Source organism: Meleagris gallopavo, chromosome 1 (assembly GCF_000146605.3).
Source record: "Meleagris gallopavo isolate NT-WF06-2002-E0010 breed Aviagen turkey brand Nicholas breeding stock chromosome 1, Turkey_5.1, whole genome shotgun sequence".
NCBI classification, from domain to species: domain Eukaryota; kingdom Metazoa; phylum Chordata; class Aves; order Galliformes; family Phasianidae; genus Meleagris; species Meleagris gallopavo.
The window spans coordinates 53,922,051-53,939,217 of record NC_015011.2 but is presented as its reverse complement, the minus strand read 5'-3'; positions in this window follow the sequence as shown (position 1 = coordinate 53,939,217).

Genomic DNA, 17,167 nt, shown 5'->3' with positions numbered 1-17,167 from the left:
AGAGAAATACTTAATCTGGATTGTTCTTACCTAATGGACAGGTGAATGTAAAGGCTTTAATTCTACTAAATACAGCAAAAGAATTGCAAGTTAAGGAATAGGCAAGGTACCATTTCTTTGGTATCTGAAGACTGAAGATTGGTTGTGTGTGTGTGTGTGTGTGTGTGTGTGAGTGTGTGTGTGTCAACAGTATACTGCTGAATTTGAGGTAGAATTGTGGTGATGTAGCACCTCCTCCCCCTGTAAGGGGCCTACCAGGTTACTTTTGGGTGCACTTTGTGGAGGTCAATTCTTTCCCTGAAAGGCTTTACATCCCCTGCTCAAGTTATGAAGCTATTGTGTTAGCCAATTAGAGAACACAACCAGTCCTCCTTCTTGTTTATTTTCCACTTTGGGTTGTTAGTGGAAATGTGGGTAGTCGAACGGATATGGCGAAGTCAGTCATGCTGAGTGTTTTTTCTTTGTGTGGGCATGTTTCTTCTGGGAGCCCATAACATGCTTTTACTGCTGGTAAGTAGTCTCAACTGTCTCAAGCCAAAAGTTAATGAAGACTGAAACTGTAAAAACAGAATGTTATTACTCATTCTGATATGACCCCGAGTTTCAAATGCCTTTGTTTCTACAGCAGCCAGTGACTGAAATGCTCACCTGCAGAAGAAGTACCTGGTGATCGAGATGGTGAATAGTTTCTCATTACCAGAGCTTGTAGTATTCCACCTAACAGGCTCGCTTTGTCTAGGCTGAGGTCTGTTCTCTCTGAAGCCAGTTATATTCACTCTTTAGAATAAGTGCTACAAACATCTAAATTGTTTGGCTTAATAGATCTACTTATCTGTGCTGATACTGCTGTATTTACTTTGGTCTTGGAAAAATATTATTTGGAACGTGTGAGTCAACTAAAAGAACAGTATACAAAGAGTCTGCTTCTTTGTGGTGCTTTGCTTGAAAGTTTTCTCATAAGGAATGTTTTATTTGCTGCAATGAATGTGAGTAAATAAGAATGTTATTATTATACAATTACTATAATAATATTAATACATACTATTATATATAATTTATATACATATATAATATATATTATATATATATATATATTACAAATAATGATAATGTTCTGCTTATCGGGAAGAAACATTTGCTCTTGAACCGCACACTTTGGTGTTAAGTGGTAAAGATCTAAGTCAGCTTTCTGTTCTGGAAGATGTAAAAGCCAACCAAACTGTAGGAACTGCTGCACAAGTCTGCTGAAATAGGACCCATGCTGTGGAAACGTGGTTTGATGAGGTTGCCTTTTCATACTAGTGTTTATTCGAAAATGATGGTGGGTCACATGCTTTGTTCTCAGGTTGTTGATTTGTGTTAGGGAGTTTTTGCAGTTCTACAGAGGATCTTTGAATATATAATGTTACAGTAAGTCTTGTCTTGTAAGGAACGTCTTGTGCTCAACTTACACATGTAGAAATTGTTTCACATTCTGGCATGTGGCAGGCACTGGACAGAGCCCTTTCTGTACGGTTGATGTGCTTCTCCCCAGGAGACAGCTGACTGCCTGTGGGATCATACAGACCTATGTCTACTGAGGAAGGAGGGGATTCAGAGTGAATTCCACTTGAAGAGTTGAATTTGTACAGAAAGCAGAGAGATTTCATGTTAATATCACATAGGTCCCATGTGAGTGAAATTTGTAGGGGGAATTGATCCTGTACCTGTCTAACTGATGTATTGGGAGGGTGTGAAATACATGTAGAGCAGTGCGTGTAGGACTCCTCCTCTCCTCACAGATTTTCCTGTGCTCATGTCCTCGCCCCAGGGCTGCTGCTCTGAACTGGTAACTTACAGACTGTGTTCAGCAGTGTTGCCCTCAATAGCTTTATTCTTTTAAAGTGTTTTATATGGCACTTATAGTGCCACTAATAAGTGTAGTAGAAGGAGGGGAAAAATGATGTGTTCTTTGTTTCTGTCCCACGTTTTCTCATGGCTCTGGTTCCACAGGTTTTTATACAATAGAGAAAATCGGTTACCAAACTCCAACCATGTTAGCATTTATACCGTTACTATGAGAGAAGGATTGTCCTCACAGCTCCTTTCATTATCTGTTACACATTTAATTGAGAGCAGAACAGCTCTGTCAATAGTCTTTAAATTCTTTATCATTTCCAGTTGGTTGGGACAAGCAGAGATTTCTAAAATAATATATGTTTTTGCATTCATGCCATCTCACACTGTATTTTCCAGTTCAATTTTTAATTTTACATCTTTAAGAAAAACCTGAATATCATTCTGTGCCAAACTGTTGTGACTCTTTTCAAAGAGGGTAACTGGAGGTGTCAAAGACGCTCTGTGACGATTTAGACCAAAACATGCTTTGTGGTAGAAAACAGGAAGGAAACCATACCTATAAAGGAAGGTGCTTTTTGCCTGACTAGTTAGAAGAATGCTAGATGATTATCATGGTATTCATTAAGCAAATACTTCGGTGGTAGTTGCTTCACTTGTGTGGAGGAGTTGCACCAAAGTGGGGTTGGACAAGGTGATCTGTGGAGGTCCCTTCCAACCCCTGCAATTCTGTGAATGAACTTATTACCCAAAATACCTAATCAGGCTGTCAGGTGATAGAAAAGGCTGCAAGTAATAAGACACAAATAGGGTTGACTTGCTGCTAGAAGCACTAAGGTTTTGTCTAGGGAAGAGTCTGCTTAGATTTGCACAATTTGCTTCAGTCCCATCTGTGATTTCTTAGAAGCTGGTGAACCTGCACGCACTGATTTGGTGGGGTCAGAATTAGTGCTGATGTGGTGATGCGTCCTTAAACGTGTTACAGTGTGAACGTTCTTTGGATGGTGCTGCAGGTCACTCCTTTTAGAGCCCTTCTGAAGCCTTCTAATAACTCAGAGATGCCCACAGTTGTCTCAGCAGTTGCCCAGCCCTGCTGCCTGGGAGCTGCCATCTTATGCAGGAATTCTTCCCAAGGGAAGGCCTTTGTTTTGCTGATGTGATTGAGGGCCTCTGGGGTGTCATGGTGGGGGGGAATGCCAGGTTCAGAGCAAATGGCCAGGCAGGCAGCAGAGGGAAGCACGTCCTTCAGGAGGCAGGAGGAGCAGCCTGCAGCACTGCCAAACCCTGCAAAAGGCAGAAGGGACGTCCTTGTCCCAGCTGGTTGGCATGCTGGCTGGTCTCACTACAGTTGGCTTACAGGAAGGCTCCCATCCCCATCCACTGCCCTCTGGGGGCTGCTTCCAGCAGGGGGAGGGTCTTTCAATTGCACCACTGGCATAACGTGAAACAAACATCTCCAGTTTGCAATGCAGGAAAAGCTTTTTCTAAGGAGTGTTCACTTTGCTTTATTTCATACCCGCATTGTTTCAGTAAAATGGAGTGGGATGGAGCCTTGTCTGGTGTTCCTGTCACCTAGCTCTGCTTGGAAAGCCATGTTGTTGCTGCAGTGCTTGATTATCAGCAGTCGTGTCTCTGTTATACTGGGATAGAAGAAGATTCGGGGCAGATGAACAACTTCATGTTGAATTTGAGCTAATTTGTGATTCCTCCTTCTCTTGCTTACATGGCCTCACTGAGGTTATTACTGATGATCTGTGGATGCCTTAGCTTAAATTTCTTTATCAGCTGCCAGGAAGATTGAACTGGGACATCTAGATTCTGATAACCTTTGCAAAGGATCTGACCTGGAGAATATTAAGAGAGGATCATTTTCTGACATAGAACCTGCAATTACTAATTTCTAGTACTTAATGCATCTCATAGGCATGCAGAAAGTAATAGTATGTAGATCACTCCAAAAGTAATGCCTCCTATTTATTTCCATGGGCACAACTACAAAGAGTACACTACTCTTATAGACCAAATTCTCAACTACAAAACTATTTTTCAGCCTAGTCACCACCAGTAACTGTACATTTTCAACAGTGATGAATGGAGCCTCCATGCCACATTCGTAAATATCTGCACCAGTGGAGTGACCCACTGTCAACACAACTGAAACACATCAGCCACTGCCTCACTGTGCTCATATCCACTGATTGATCTCCATGAACATTCAGCAACTGCTGATGAATGTTTGTGGGTGCCATTTTTTTATTCTGCATGAAGGAATTGAATGACACACCTTTGCCTCATACTCACTTCCATGTCAGGTGCCATCGTGTCGGAGTGCCCCTCTGCTGCCATGTGTCACACAGCAACATGTGATTGTATGGCAGGAAGGTTCAGCCTTTACTTCCATACCACCAACAGCTGTCTCTGACATTGAGAGCCAACATCATGCTTCTAAACTGAGCCTTTCTGGTGCAAGTTGCTGGGTTCAGTAGTTCTTACACGGGAGGTTTTGCCCATGTTCTGTTCTCTTACCTGGATAGCAGCATTCATGTGGAGAAAACCAAATCCATGTTACAAAGAGATGAAAAGACCCTCTGCAATGCCATAATACCATATACAAATAGCCAGCCAGAGGGGAGTAGAGACCATTGCTAGAGAACAGTATGTGCAAAAACTGTGGTACTGTGTTCTTTTCCACCTTTTGTTTTGTCTGCGTGTTACTGCTGCTGCTTTGTAATGTAACTTTTCTGAGAGAGCAGCCCTTGGGTGCTAGGTGCTTGTGCAGGTTTGGTTTTAACCAAAAATGCTGGCCTCAAGCCAGCATTAGTTACAATTTAGCTTCTGATGGGAATCTTTGTCCATTCATTTTGGGTAGAATAGAATTTTCCATTCTGCCCCAATCTCAAAAAATGATGTGGATAACTCTCCTTTCTCTTTCCCATTCCTGCCCTGCAGACCCTGTATGGAATCTGTGGAGTTTATGGACTGAGGGTGGATAGTAATAGGACAAGGAGGAATGGTTTTAAACTGAGACAGGGGAGGTTTAGGTTAGATAACAGAAGGAAATTTTTCACTCAGAGGGTGGTGACGCACTGGAACAGGTTGCCCAGGGAAGTTGTGGATGCCCCATCCCTGGAGGCATTCAAGGCCAGGCTGGATGTGGCTCTGGGCAGCCTGGTCTGGTGGTTGGTGACCCTGCACGTAGCAGGGGCATTGAGACTAGATGGTCATTGTGGTCCCTTTCAACCCAGGCCATTCTATAATTCTCTGATTCTATAAGTCTTCAGCAGACGTGAACAGGTAGGAAGGATGTCTGCTTTTGGCTGTGGGTCACAGAGTCACAGAATGGCTTGGGCTCTATCTAAGGGACCTCAAAGCCCACCCACTCCTACCTTCCTTCCATGGGCAGGGCTGCCCCCCAGCAGCTCAGGCTGCCCAGGGCCCCAAACAAGCTGGCCCTGAGCGCCTCCAGGGATGGAATACACCCAGGATGAATAAGGAAGAGTTTTCTGTTCTTCCTTTGAAGCTACAATCGAAATTATTTCTTCTGCTAAGAGGAAAATGTGCACTGCGCATGCTACGTTCCGAGTGGAACTCCTGATTTTTATAGGAAAATCAAAGCGAGGAGAAAGGATGTGTGGCTGCTTAGCCACATCTGCAACCAGCAAGGAATGCAAGATATGTGCTTTGTTTTCTGTTTAAAATTATGCTTCTTCAGGTTAAGAAGAAAGGAGCAGAACCGCGGCCAGAAGAGGTGCTTTCCCTGCGGGCTCAGGGCGCGGGAAGGTCGGTACGGCAGCAGTGACCGCCAGGCGGAGCTCACGGTGCTCCGTTGCGCTGCGAGCGGCCTCATCTGGGCAGGGAACGTGACGGTGTCAAACGCCGCTTCTGAAATCCCAGTCTTCCCTTCGCACCGAACGCGAGCTGCGCCGGAGCGAAGGCCAGCTGGCAGCCAGAAGCGGGAGCGCTCCCATGGAGCGGTGCTTTTGAAAGCCTTGCTAAAGCTCTTGACGGGCCGCTCGGTCACTGCGCTCCACCGATGTGAATGCTCTCAGCAGAACAAATTTGTAAGTAAAATGCCCGGAGTTTCATTGTGGAGGAGAGGCTGCCCTTCTGAAAGCACAGGTCCCCATCTTGCAGCTGCAGAGCTGCCCCTGCCTGGGACAAAGCGGGATGGAGACCCCAAAAGGCCGAGGAAATGATTTTAACAACTTTCATCACGACTGCAGGGTGAATTGAGAAGAACCCATCTGTCACCTCTGCGCCTATTTCTGTGCCGGCGTTCAACATCGCCCCCAGTCTGACCGGTTCCCATTTCGTTGAGGCGTGAGTCTGTAACATCTGTAACGCAGTGACTGTGGGCACATTTCTTCTTGCTCAAATAAATGAATACTGAACAGAGTCCTTTTATCACAGCTGTGCTCTTATCAGACCATCTCCTCTTCTATTCCTTCCTTCCCCAGCCATTGTGGAAGCAGACATCCTGCTTCCAGGCATCAAACCCCACAATCTGCCGCTTCTTCTACGGAGCCTCTGGATTTTTGCCAGCAGCCCCTTGAGAGGGTCCCAGATGTGACTGCTTTTCTATGCTGCCCTGAACATATCCGGTGAAAACAAAGGGCCGCACTCAGCACGGTTGCCGCTTCGGAGGCCAACACTTCCTCCACTGTCAGGGCTGTACGGTGGGAGACGTTGGTGCTGAGGTACCCCAGGGTAAGCGGGCTGAACTGGAGGGTCACACACAGCCAAAGGGATGCCCCCACTGTAGGAAGAAGCCAATCTCTTGAGTGCACCTCTCAGCTGCTCTCTGGGTTCACCGGCAATTCCCACAAAGCCGGGAGGTGGCCTGTGTGAAAAGGCGTTGGGTTTTGATGCCGCTTCTGCTTAGGGAAAAAAAGATTCCAAACAGTTATTCTACTTTTATTTTAACGTAACTCAGACTCGGGGCATTGCTTGTCTTGCTGTTTGTAAAACCAAAATGTTTTGACTAATATTTCTGGGGGAAGTTTTGGGGAGAGAGAAGGGAAGTGAAAATAGCAATCTGTTCCAGGTCTGTAGTTTTGGTTTGTGATGGTTTTGTGCTACTTGGGTAGGTTTGGGAATTTCTGGTAGTAAGATCAGAAACACAACATCACGGGCTGCCATTTTATGTAGTCGGAGATGCCTGTGAGGAGACGTGGGAATGAAGCAAACGTGCATCACTGCTGGGTTTCTTTGTGCCTTCATCTTGTAACCCTCCTCTTCTTCTTGTAGCTTAGTTCTTCAGTGTCACTTCCCTACCTTGACACACGCTGCCTAGCTGCCAGAGTTCCTGTAGCCTTTGTGCACTTTTCTGTTTTCTTAAGCATTTCTGCACACAATAAAACATTCAGAAGGGTTTTTGCCAATTCATCAGTTTTTAGGCACCGAGGGTGAGAATTCAATGTGATTTCATCTGTGAGGCTTTGCTTTGTTTGTTAAAAGCTTTACTTCAGTGTCACAGCAAAGAAAGTCTTCAAATGTCTCTCCATTGGGATCCATTTTGCAACCTGTCTTCCACTGAAATGAAGAGATTGGAGAAGAGTAAAGGGGGAAGAATAGATCTCAATAAAACACAGATTGTTCTACATCCAAGAAGAGAAGCGTGTGAAGCAGATCGAGGGAGGTGATTCTGCCCCTCTACTGTGCTCTTGTGTAGACCCCACTTGGAGTACTGCATCCAGTTCTGGAGTCCCCAACACAAGAATGACACCGAGCTGTTGGAATGGGTCCAGAGGAGAACCAAGAAGATGATCAGAGTGCTAGAGCACCTCATCTACAAGGGCAGGCTGAGAGAGCTGGGGCTGTTCAGACTGGAGAAGAGAAGGCTCCAAGGAGACCTGATAGCAGCCTTCCAGTACCTGAAGGGGGCCTGCAGGAAAGCTGGGGAGGGACTTTTTAATAAGGGTGTGTAGCAACAGGATGAGGGGAAATGGCTTTAAAGTAGAAGAAGGTGGATTTAGCCTACGTAACAGGAAGAAATTCTTCACTGTGAGGATGGTGAGACACTGGAACAGGCTGCTCAGCGAGGTTGTGGATGCTCTCCCCCTGGAAGCATTCAAGGCCAGGCTGGATGGGGCTTTGAGAAGCCTGGTCTAGAGGGATCTGTCCCTGCCTACAGCTGGGAGTTGGAACTACATGATCTTAAAGGTCCCTCCCAACCCAAACCATTCTATGATTCTGTGTTTCAGTCTGGAAAACTGCGTGCTGTTGACTTGGGCAGATCAGTTTGTTACCCTTGAAGGTATTCTATTGCTATGTTGAATTAGGCAATAAAGCTCATGGGTATTTGCAGGGCAGTTCCATGTCCTCTTAGACTGTTTTTGATTTAGGTGAATTGGGACAGAAGTGGCTTTTGAAACATCCCTTCATATGTGGCAGGCACAGTGTTTTAACAAAACACAAGGACTGATAATTCATCCTTTGTGTGCAAAGCTGATGAAGAAAAGTGCCTCAGTCACTGGTGACTTGAGGTCCATTTTAAGTGGCGTTTTCTTTTTTGTTACTGTTTTCAGAAATATCCCGGCCAAGCAGATTGACAAGCAAATTTTCCTTAACAAAATATGTGACGTCAGCAGCAACCAGAAACATATCTCCCTCCGTAAGCAAGTGTCCTGAAATAAAGGGTTGAAGGAACATCAGTCCAACGTATGATGAAAACATTTGTAGGAGAAGAAGGTATGACAGGAGGATGATAACTGATGAAAACACCTGAATAGCTGCTCCATCAAGAAGGGTGTAAGTATATTCAAGACTTTTGCAAACACTGTAGTGCAAAAATCCAGTCCATCATAATTCCATGTGGCAGGGGCTGGACTCTTGTCTTGTCAGAAGGAAGACTGGAACTCACAGAATCACAGAATGGCCAAGGTTGGAAGGGACCTCAAGGATCATGAAGCTCCAACCCCCCTGCCACATGCAGGGCCATCACCCTCCCCATTTAATTCTAGACCAGGCTGCCCAGGGCCCCATCCAACCTGGCCTTGAACACCTCCAGGGATGGGGCATCCACAACCTCTCTGGGCAGTCTGTTCCAGTATCTCACCACTCTCTCTGTAAAGAACTTCCCCCTGACATCCAACCTAAATCTTCCCTCTCTCAATTTAAAACCATTTCACCTGGGGTTCTGAGCAACACTAAAATGCCACAAGGTGACCTCGTGTGCCTACTGTGTGCCTACTGTATGCCTACAGCACATTCATCTCCTAAGAAGTTTTATTGATTGGGAGTCCAGTGCTGAGGATGTCGCTTGGCTGTGTGACAGCCAGTAGCTCTTGCTAGTGTGATGCTGTGAAGTCTTCAATCTGTGAGCCTGGACCTGTGTAGCTGTGCATGAGCCTGGGTGCTTACTGATGTGAGTCCTTGAGGCACATAAAGGAAGCCGGAGCTGGCTGCAGAGATTTTTCTGTGCACAGTATGAAAAATTTATGCTGATACTTTCGGCAAGTTTGAGTAATTAGACTGTGAGAGGAAACACAGTAGAGATATTTGGCAATTGACTGCTTCTACAGAAAGTTTATTTTTCCAAGAGCAGGGAGAACATTTTGAGGAATGGCTGTGCATATAAGCAGCAGTGTACTGCAATGCCGTGTCTGAGAGTGTATCATGCAGAAAGGGAGCTGGAGCACCTTGCTCTTAGGTTTCTGCCTGCAGAACCTGGCCTGCCTAGCATGTTGGTGCTGAGCTGGGTGCAGCATTCATGAAGCAAAAGCAGTGGGCAGCCCCTGGGTTTGATCGATGCAAGCCAGGCCTTTGTATATCATCATAAGGAAGCACTGTGAGGGCAGCTTTGTCTCTGTGCTCATCCTCCCACTGAATGGCAGGCGAGAGCTCAGTAAGTTTGCATCCTCCAGCGAGCTCTGGGGGTGAGGGGGTGTCTTCGCAGGGCTGAGCTCTGCGTGGCCATAAGTCATGCTGTGCCTGCAGAGCTTTCCATTGTGCTGAGCTGCTTCTTCTCTTGTTTCAGGTACTTTAGTACTGAAGGCATGCATCAGTCTGATAACTCTGAAAGCTGTAATCTCTAGGAAAGAAAATGAATCAACTTCAATTGGACTTCTTTCTGGCTTCTCTTGTTTAGACAAACACACTGTGGGGTCTATGTTAGGGGTGCTTAACCCACTGCCCATTTGTTACTGAGAACTTCTGCCAAGAAGAAACCCAGTATGTTGTTGGTTTTGTTCCCACCCCATCTAACATGCAATATTATCCCAAACCGCAGCCCAGAAGAGACGTGCTGTTGCTCTCTGCCACAAAAAGTGCCGTGCTGCAGGCAACAAAAGCAGCTGACTGCACCCCCAGATCTCCCACTTAGTAGTCTGGCTGCTGGCTCCGACTGCTGCAGTTCTAGGAAAGAGGGTGCAGCTATTGACCCCGAGCTGTTATTTGCCTATTGAAATACAGGGAACTGGGGGCTGGGTGTGAGGAACTGCAGCATGCCGCCTTTCGCCTTTCTCCATCCATCCCTGGGAGAGCTTTGCCCGCTCCACCAGTGATTTCTGGGTAGCATGGGCTCTTTTTTCTGTCAGAAAACCCAACTAGGTGTTGGGCAGATCGCAAGGGAAATGCTGTGTGCCTCATTATGGAGCTGCAATCTGTTCCTTCTCCACCCCTCCCCCGCTTATATTCTTCTCTGGGGAATTACGCTTCCTTTTCAATCTGATGGTTTAATCTCTCACTGCTCTCTGCCTGTGTCCCCCTCATTTCCTTTTCCAAAGCTACTGCTCTCACTTTCCCCTCTCCTTGCTGCCAGGATGAGGCACTCCCATGGCACTGTGCTCAGAGATGTATTTGCCCACCTCAGGCCCCTCACAGCTGGAGGAAAAGAGAGACCCTACCAGTGCATGGCAAATGCGAATGCTGCCACAAGACTGAACGCCTCCTTCCCTTCCACAGTGCTCTGTGAAGCTGGCACCCCATGGCTTGGACAGGTACACTCTAAGTTGGGTAAGAAGCTGGCTGGAGGGCTGGGTCCAGAGAGTGCTGGTGAATGGAGTAAAATCCAGCCGCGAATGGTCATGAGTTGGTATTGGGTCCTGTCCTGTTCAATATCTTTATTGATGACCTGGATGAGGGCATTGAGTGCACCCTCAATAAGTTTGCAGATGACATCAAGTTGGGAGGAAATGTTGATCTGCCTGGGGGAAGGAAGGCACTACAGAGGGATCTGCACAAGATGGATAGTTGGGCTGAGGACAATGGGATGACAAGATCAAGGGGGCAGAATGGCCAGCAAGCAGCACGAAGGAAAATGATCTGGACATGTTAGTCGATAGTCAGCTGAATGTGAGCCAGCAGTGTGATCAGCTGGCCAAGAAGGCCAAGGGCATCCTAGCTTGTATCGAAAATAGCATTGCCAGCAGGAGCTGGTTGATGATTGTCCCTCTGCAGTGGACTGAACTCTGTTCAGTTTTGGGCCTCTCACTACAAGAAAGATTCTGAGGCCCTTCAGCATGTCCAGAGAAGGGAAGTGGAACTGTGAGGGGTTTGGAGCACAAGTCTGATGGGAAGTGGCTGAGGGAACTGGGGTTGTTTTGTCTGGAGACAAGAAGCTCAGGGGAGACCTTACTGCTCTCTGCAACCTGAAAGGCAGTTGTGGCAAGGTGGAGGTTGGCCTCTTCTCCCAGGTAACAGTGATAGGACAAGAAGTAAGGGCCTCATTTTGTACTGGGGAGGTTTGGGTTGGATACTAGGAAACATTTCTTCTCACGGGCATGGGCTGCCCAGGGAGGTGGTGGAGTCACCATCCTTGGAGATGTACAAGAACCACATGGATCTGGCACTGAGAGACATGGTCAGTGGGCATGGTGGAGATGCACTGATGGTTTTACTGGGTGAGCTTAGTGGTCTTTTCTAATGTTAATGATTCTATGATTACAAAACCCAAAGCAGCACAAGCTCTCCTTATGGGAAGGTAATGCAGTAAGCCTGTGGGTGCTGACTGTGGGCTTTTAGGAGACAACAGAGCTTGGGGACCACCATGTCTGTGCCTCCCCATGAGCCTGTGCAAGACAGCACTTCACAGCTAAGCAGAAGGATGCTTTAACCCAGAGCCTTGCTAAGTGCAGAGTCCCAGTCTGTGGCTGGAGGTCTCGTGTCCCTGAAGCCCACCTGTGCATGGCAGGGCAGCCCATAGGGCTCACCAGTGCTGTGACAGGGAGTGAGGGCTTGGCCATGGCTGCGTGGCCACTCCCTTTGGAAATGTTTTTCTGTCTCCAGAAGCAGTGTTCAGCTGGTGCAGATCGCACTGGTTCCAGTGACATGTGGAGGCTGTTGTGTGCTTACATCAAGCACAGCATGCTAGTTTATTTTCTTTGTACTTAGCTGTTTTGCAATGCCTTCACAATTCAATTGCTAATATTTTTTACATTTTACATTTGAGCAGCTGCGTTGGTATGAAATTCATACAGAGGCCCGGAGTTTTGTAACACTCTCCATCATGCAGGACACCTTTGGGAAACCACCCATACTGCAGGGAGGATCCTGCCAGCACCACTGGAAATGCCAGGGCAGCCATCTGCTGCAGGTGACCATCCTCCTCTGCTGCTAATCCCTGGTGAGCACTGCTCTCCTCATTCTCTCTGTCCTCTGAGAAGGGCTGGGGGTGTTTTGGTCAGTATGGTTTCAAGGCACCCAGGAAAGGTGCTGACCTCAGTTCTTCCATGTTCAGGATGGTGAACCTTGGTGCTGGCCAAAGGGGCCCCAAATCACAGTGCCTCTTGTGGCTATGGCCCTGTCCTGCAATGGAAGTTCCTTTCTTGTCTCTGTGTGTAAGCTACATTCATGCTGAATCACAGCAGCATTCCTTCCTTTGGGCAGCAGGCACTCAGAGCCTTGTTGGGCTGTGCGCAAAGGAAATGTCCTCCTGAGGTTCCCTGCTGGGCTCAGATCTGCTCCCGAAGTAGGAGATGTAGTGATCTCAACTTCAACACGGATAATTACCAATTGTAGTTCCTGCCCCTTCAGTGATGCAGGTCTCTATTCAACCTGACCGAGGTCTGTAACCTCTGCTGGCTGCAAGTGCTCTCAGCCACTGGGCCTGCGTGTTGTGTGAAGTGCTGTTTGTTTTTCCTTCTATTCTTGCTAATGTTACCTGCAGTGGATGATGCAACCATGCCGACAGCCTGCTGTGGATGATGCAATCAGGCTGACAACCTGCTGTGGATGATGCAATCAGGCTGACAACCTGCTGTGGATGATGCAATCAGGCTGACAAGCAGAGATCATGGAGAGGTTCTAAGTCCAGGATGGAAAAAGGAGGGAAAACCTAAAACTACAACAAAATCGAATAGTGCACCCTAAAAACAGGCAGGCACTTGTTTGGATGTGGAGCTCGGGGGCACTGTGGATGAGCTACCCATGCTGGAGCCTGCATGCTGGGGAACATCCACTTGGCACCTTTCTCTAGGCTGTAGCCTTCTGTGCTTCAGCCATCTCAGCCCACAGTTCTGCTGAGTCCGAGGGCTTCAGGGAAATGTGGAGGAGTGAGTCTCTGGAGTTGGTTTGACAAGGGATGGCAAGAAGCAATACCAAAGATAAGTAGAAGTATATCCGTGCAGGAAGACATGAAGCTGAGCTGCTATAGGTGCCCGTAGTGGCAGATGATGTGGCTGTGGATGATGGGTGGCTTGGGAGGTTCAGGGTGGAATCTGGGAGAGGATTCTTCCAGGAAGGCGGTGCAGCACTGCACCTGGAACAGAGACTCCCCATCCTTGGGGGTTTTTAAAACTGAGCTAGAGAAATCCATGGCTGATCCGAGTTAGCACTGGTAACAGCCCTGCTTCTCATGGGGCACAGGACCAGCAGTGTCCAGAGATCTGTTCCAGCTGACACTTCTGTGACTGTACTTACATTAAAACTAAATAAACATGGTCTGATGTTGACTTAACCTTCCCAGTGAGCATGTTGATCTACTGTTATTGACATGCTTCTTCCTAGAATCTGATTCTCACTAAAAATGAGTGAAAATGGGAGGTGTCCTTCACGTTACCTGGAAAGGCACACGAGTTGGGTTTTTGGTTCTGTTCTTCAGGTGGAGGGAAAGCTGGCACAGGCAGCACACTCATTCCTATGATAACTCAGTGACACAATGCCATCCCTTACCAAGATCTGTAGATGCAATTGTTGGGATAAGGTTTTTGAGAGAATGATGTCTCCTTGCAGTCATGATCTGAATGGCCCTTCAGCACATGCTTCTGATGTGCCTTTGCACTTCAGCATCTGCTTTAGCAGGCTATAGTTAGTGAATGCTTAGGGAATCTGATGCCAGATGTTCATTCCCTAAAACATAAGTTGTAATAACATATTTCTGTTTCACTGCAGTCACAAAGCAGGACCTCTGTGTGCACAGCCTGGTGGACTCCTTCCAGACCTGGGGTTAAAGCTCTGCCTGAGCTGCTTCCTGTCGTTATCCTGTCCCTTTTGGTAACCACCACCCTTAACAAGTCCTCTCCCACCCCTTGCTCCCTGTTACCTGGGATGGATGGTCAGAAACCAAAGATGTGCATTCCTGTTTCATGGGGGATGAGGTAGTGTTTCTGGTCAGAGAAATCCTACTCATGCTCCTCCGCTCCATCAGAGGCACAGGGAATGGTGAGCAATTAATCTGAAACTCTGTGCAGTAAAACACAAATCTCCATAGCTTGAGAAATTCTGGATGAAAGCCAGTAAAGTTTAACAAGGAAATGTGTTCCCTCCAGCGTAATTGTGCGTTTGGCTTCTATTTTAATAAATGAGCAACAGCTGAACAGAGGCCAAAAGGAGAGTCCCACATCCTGAGGTATGTTCGATGCAGAGTCTGGGCCATGCATGCTTCAGGTACTGCAGTGGGACAGTTAGCACAAAATACTGAGGATTAACCATCAGTTAGACAGCTACATCAAAGATGAATAGCAATCATGAGTGTGTGGATAATCCCAGTGTGAAAGATTTCCTTTTTTTTTATGTTTAAATTTTCTTTTGAATTTCCTCAAGACAGGAAGAGAAAGAAGAAAGCCAGGCACTGTGATAGAGCCTTAGGGGAGCTGGAGGCCTGGAGTGATAAATCAGCAGCATTTCAGTGAGATTAAGGAAGAACGTAGCATAATATACGAGGCAATATGGAAAGAGGCATTTTATTACAATCAGTCCTGGAAGGATTCAGTTCCAGATGGTTAAAGTGGGGTTAGTTCAGGAACCTCCGTCAGATGGGGCTCGCCGTCCAACAATGTGCAGCATAGCAGGAGCAGGGGAAGGTTTCCTCTGCATCAACAAAACGTCTTGAGAAGGGAGAACTGTCTCCATGGCTGGATAAAGCAGCTTGAATTAGTGGGGAATGTCCTCTTTGTGAGTGCAGGCGGTGATGAGTGGGGCCACTTTGGCATTTCGTAAGATGTGTCCTGTTCTTGTAGAACATTTCTAAGAGGATTTTGATGTTGGATTGTCATCCGAAAGCAGATGGAGGATAATGGAGGATGACAGGGCTGTTGTCCTAGCACTGATGGGGATGTTGGCCTTGATTAACTGCCCCCCCCCCATAGCAGCTCCTGGGCTGTGTGGCAGTCATAGAATAGAATCACAGACTCATAAATGTTTGAGGAGACCACTGAGATCATCCAGTCCAACCATCAACCCATCACCACCACATCCACCAAACCATGTCCCTCTGTACTAGACAGCACCTCTAACCCTTATGGGGACCTGTTTCCCCAGGGAACAGCCTGCAGCTTTCTTCTGGATAATCACAGAGTAGTAGTAGGAAGGAAGAATTTTTATAGCTCCCAGCTAGGGTAGGAGGTAAAGCAAAGACTTGGTTAATGGAGAAATTTCTCCTGCAAGAGCTAGGACTAGTTCCCTGTCAAAGACAGAACAGAACTCAGACCACAGCACTGATGAAGCACAACAAATCATCAGGAAGGGCAGGAATGTTGCTGTATTTCAGGATTATTATTATTTTTTTTTAATTTTGAATGGTTGAAAGGAATTCTCATTTTGGGAAAAATTGGCCATGCTTTGCTACAGCATTAGACTTTTCTGTTAGATCTCTTCTACCAGATTGAAAAATTTAGATTTATTTTTGTTTGTGTTCCATCTTACACAGCTAAGAAAACAATTTCAAATAGGACAAACTGTCTTGTTCCAGGGAGGAGGTCTGATTTGGAGAGTGAAAACAGCTTGCTACTTGGAGTGCAGACTGCAAAAGAACAAAGCTCTAAGGACTGTTCCCTATGCTGTGCCCCACAAGAGAGGTTACTGAGCCAAGACGTTGGCCTCACAGAGCATCCTGCTATGCGTGACAGTTTCCTTGTGAAATCCTTTTTATCTGTGCCCCAGAGCCTGGTTTTCTGGGTGCTGGCCCTTTGGGAATGATGGGCAGGGAGGCAAGCGTTTGGGGGTATTTACTTCTTCTGTTTGCAAGGAGTACTGTGTTAGTTCTTTTCACAGGGATGCTGGTGCATCCTTCTGATAGACTTTAATAGCTGTTGCTGTGGAAGAAGAGTAGAGTCTGTTTTAGTCAGGTGCACGTCAGTCACGTATTTATGTTTTGCATATGTCACAGGTGACATGAAAGGAAGAAATCCTCATGAGCCAATGCTCCTGCGTGACTTTCATGGGAAATTAGTTCTGGCTGCACAGAAGCATGTTTCTTGTGGCAGCTGAGTGAAGAGTTACACTCAGATGCTCAGAAAAGTGGGATGACATCATGTAATCTGTACATCTTGTGAAGATAAATCAATGCTGCTATTTATTAAAATATATGCACTTGCAATGGCCTCTTTGGCAGACTGATTGTAATAAAGAATCTTAAAGTGAAGGTCAGAAATTCTGGTAGGAAGGAGCTCTGTAACAACATGAATGTTGCTGCTCGAAAACCAGGCTCAGTTGGAATAATTTCTAGCAAAAGAGTGGAAGGGTGGGTTCAACATTTTTAGGTTCTCAATTAAAAGATGATCATCACATCAGCAACGTGTCAGACTCATCAGTCTGTTTTCCAGAAATCGTCACTCTTGTCCAAAGGACAGCAGGAAGCCCCTAAATAATGTGACAGAGGTGGTAAGTGTGACCCAGGCCAAAAACCATTTTCCTGTCAGAGCTTAACAAAATGTTTTCATTAAGAAAGGAACATGAGGACATTCCACCATTCCACACTTCTCATAGATAACTCTCAAGGCTAAATTTGTGAAATAGAGAGGAGATATTGGAAATGATCCTTATGCTTACACCTATAGCAATCACCCTGCATTTATTGCTACAGCTCAGGCTGCAAGGATGAGCTGATTTATTAACTACTGTCCCTTTGGATTTCTTATCCAGGGTGGTAAAACAGCTGTAGAAAGCTGAAAAG